We start from the raw sequence: 4,087 nt of genomic DNA, 5'->3' as shown, positions 1-4,087 counted from the left end.
ACACGTAGTTTTGGTCGGCGCGGGCGAGCAGCGTACGCATTGCGCACAGGTACCGAGGTGCAGCGTCTCAGGATGGATTTCAGCCAACAAAGCCTCAAGAGCTGCTGCACAACCACCGGTGTGTCTTCAGTTGGGCACGTGTAGTTTTGGTCGGCGGGGTCGAGCAACGTATGCATTGCGCACAGAAACCAAGGTGCAGCGTTCTGTAACATCGCCAACATATCCGGTACGCGGTGGCAGGCTTGCCGAGCACGAAATGAAGGGGGGGTCGCATCTCACCATTCAACTAAGCATGCATGTGCTCGGTTGAATGCTCGGTAGCATGCGAGTTTACCCCTATCAGGATGTTTGTTTGCATATCCCCCCAAGCGAGAGGGCTTGCACCTATGCTGATGTTCGTTCCAAGAAATGAACTGAGGACTGATGCTACGGTGAAAGATTTGCACGTAAATTCGCCCGTGCAATAAAACGCCCTGTAACTCGCTTACGCTAATCTCACATTCCAATATGCCACTGCACTTTCCTCTCCAGCCTGGCCACATTATCTTCCTCGCAAACGTACTTGGGCACCATACAATCCAACACCATACGTGCTTTAGAAACGCGGGCAGCTGCTTCACAAGGGCCCCCATCTTTTACAAATGATACGTATAAAATGCGTCGTAATGCTTTTGAAGTATTCCGACATTTTGCGAAGGCCTCCGGTTCCGTACTGATGAATTCCCCTCTCACCTCGCCCCCAGAATGCAGCGTCACACACCGCGCACAGCACCCTCGAGCTCTCACCAAACTCCCCCAATCCTCATGAAGCATTTACCCCCCTTCCCCCTCTCCCTCCCTCCCATTCCCTCCGTTCACCCGGTGGCGACTTGCAGACTCGCTCCATTCACAGCTCGCTCACATCGCCAGCTGGCCAACGGTAAAACTCCAGATTATGGCTGTCCAGCAACATGGCTGTCACTTGAAGCCAGACGTCCCAATTGGCGCAGGAGGGGAGAATCATTGGGTGCAAGGAGCAACCAAATCAGCGGAGGGAGAGCCGGTAAATACGGGTGCAATATGGGAGAAGAATGGCCGCATGTCTATGCGTTTGTTCGTATCCTTGGGGATATCCTTACGGATGAAATACGCAAATAAAAGCACGCGGTGGAGGTCGAATAAAGTGAACATCATATGTACGATTCGAGCCCCGCCACATCAGCAATCCGTGCATGCCCGCACAGCACTCACTCGGAAGACTCACCCTTGACCGCCGGCCACCACCCGCCCCCTCCTCAACCTCCCTGTCCCCACCCATTTCCCCACCCCCCACATACACCCCCCACACCTCCCCCACACACAACCCGGCGCAACACCAGCACGCACCTTAGCCCTGATCACTCTGCCACCCGCCATATGTGCAAAGTAGAAGTTGTAGTAGTGGAACAGGAAGGCGCGCGGGTCCTCCACCGCCAAGTTCTCCAACAGCCGGCAGTAGCCCGACCTCGGGGGTGCACAGAGGAGGTTTGGTATCGGAGTTCAAGGATCGGTTGATGAGCGGTTGGATGCACACGCGTCTAGATGCCCAGCCAGACCTGTACCCATCAGACGGCAAGCAACCAGGAATCCAGGTGGCGAAGTATAGGCATTGGATGAGTCTAGCGGCTGAGCAAGCGGGCAGGAAGGAGGTACTCCCGCATATCACAACATTCATCCCGCGTTCAGCGAATCGCATGCTTACGCGGTTTAGGCTTTGCTGTTGGGCATTGGCGGCTAACAGAGTGCGCAAGGGACGGCGTTATATAACTAGGAGGAGCGAGTAGGCCCTGCTGCGGCACTGATAGCCATATTGAAGATCAGAAGCACATTTTGCTGGACTGGCCGGTGTACGAATCAGAAATCAGATCTGGGTTGGATTTCCCCCACGTTTCGAGCACATGAAGGACACTATGAAGTGGGAACCTGAACGTCTGGCAAGGATGCTGTAACGTATATGTTCCCACCGCAACTCTATCGTCCCCTTTGGTCGTTAGTGTGCTTTACCACTTGCTTTGTCTAAAGTGCGAGGTAGGATGGTGCTTCTAGGCGATCTGGCAGCCCTTCAGCCCTCGGCTCGTATTGGGCGGTTTGCAGGTGTGTACGGGGAGCGCACCCCACGACCGTGTAACACACACCCACACCCAGATCGATGGATGTATTTGTGGGACGCAAAGTGCGTCATTTTGCTCAGGCGGTCCATAAGCACTACTACCGCGCCATGCCCATTGCGGGTTGGTGGTAGCTGTGTGGTGTGATGTTCCGGCGAGGGGCATGGGAGTCAGCTGAGTTTTTGTTATGAGCGCACCAAAATTCTGCTTGTGGAAAGTATTGATAGCTCGCGCAGGACTTGGGCGTATCGTAGCGTGGAGAAATCACGGTACTGGTTCTGGAGCGAACTATCATGGACAGGACATCGCTTGTATTTATGGCAGGGACTTGCCTTTTTCCCTTGCTCTACCTCTTAATCTAAGTAACGTGCATCGTGGAAATTGCTCTGTATCCGCTGCCTGGTTTAGTATCCTGGGAATATCACGGGATCTGAATCCGCCGATTGGTACATTTTTTAAAACGTGTTGTAACAACTGGTTTAATACACAACATATCTACTATCCACTTATCGGTACAATCTTCGCATACAACAGCTTAAGTCTCTGAATTACTCATCAATCACTAACACGGCGATAGCCAACCTGCACATGTACACCACCATCACCACGCAGTCAGCCACAATTTGGAACGAAGCGCATGTGAGCGCTCCACTCAGCGAATAACATACCGGGGTTTTTTCTATGAGATTTTCGGTGATCCCTTCCGGAGCGACCACATGGGAATATCTGTCATAACCCCACAATCTGGGGGCTTCATAATATGTAAAATCATTATGTACCTTTGCCGAAACTCAAATAAAAGTCTCTACGACTTTCCACAGCTTTCCATGCGTAATATCAATGGATGAAAGCAAAAAAATGCGACAGTTTCAGTGCTGGTGGCGACAACCATTCACCCCTCGAGTAATTAACGTGGCATGTGTGTGCACCAAAGCCACCAAGCTCTGCGAGTAGAGGTAGATAGGTCGGTCGCCATGCAGTTTTGATATGTTGAGAACGCGGTTCGTGAAGGACGCATGCACGGCTTCAAGGACTTGACGTCCACAGCCGCTGTCCAGCCGCCACGTCCCCGCTGCGTTTTCGCTTTCCCGTCCGCGCACACTGAGCAGCAGTGGACCGACGTCACTGCCATGCCTAAGTAAAGCTCCTGCCCATGGCAAGAAGGCCCTGCCTAACGCAGTGCCGCTACAGCTCGCCGCATGGCGGTCCTGCGAGTTGAAGTGGTTACGCTGATGCCTATAAATGCGGGCATGGCGGTCCGACACTCCCCCACCAGCACGCACACTGCACTCCGCACATCACTGCCCTGTCCGGGTACAGCATGCATACCCCCGGCTAGGACAGGTGCTGCTGTTGACTGACGCAACTGGCTGGTTCCGTCAGCGGGTGCTCGCCAAGCAAGACCGCCTCTACTTGGGCGGCTTGGGGCTTCGATAGGCCTTAGGGGCCTTGCCTGGTGTGGGTTCCTTGGGGGTCTTGGGCGCGAAAGGTGACTTGGGCACGAAAGGTGACTTGGGCACGAAAGGTGACTTAGGCACGAAAGGCGCCTTGGACGTCTTGGGAGCTTTGGGCGCCTTGGCTGGTGGCGGGGGCTTGGGCGCCTTGGCGGCCTTGGGCGGGGGCGCACTTGGGCGCTTGCCTGGGCGTGCAGATGGCGGCGGTGGGGACGATTTGGACGGGGAGGGTACCGGGGAGGGGGAGGAAGTGGGAGATGGGGAGGATGTAGGCGGAGGTGGGGAGGTTGTGGAAGGTGGTGGTGATGTTGACGAAGGTGGAGGTGGGGTGGAAGATGGTGGAGGTGGGGTGGGAGATGGTGGCGGCGGGGTGGGTGATGGTGGCGGCGGGGTGGGTGATGGTGGCGGCGGGGTGGGTGGAGGTAGAGCTGGTGGAGGAGACGGGAGAGGCGGACGCGGTGAGGGAAGGGTCGGTGGCGACGATGGCGGTGGGCTCCTCACCCGTGG

Source organism: Volvox carteri (genome assembly GCF_000143455.1).
Source record: "Volvox carteri f. nagariensis unplaced genomic scaffold VOLCAscaffold_35, whole genome shotgun sequence".
Taxonomy (NCBI): Eukaryota; Viridiplantae; Chlorophyta; class Chlorophyceae; order Chlamydomonadales; family Volvocaceae; genus Volvox; species Volvox carteri.
This window is presented reverse-complemented; position numbering follows the sequence as displayed.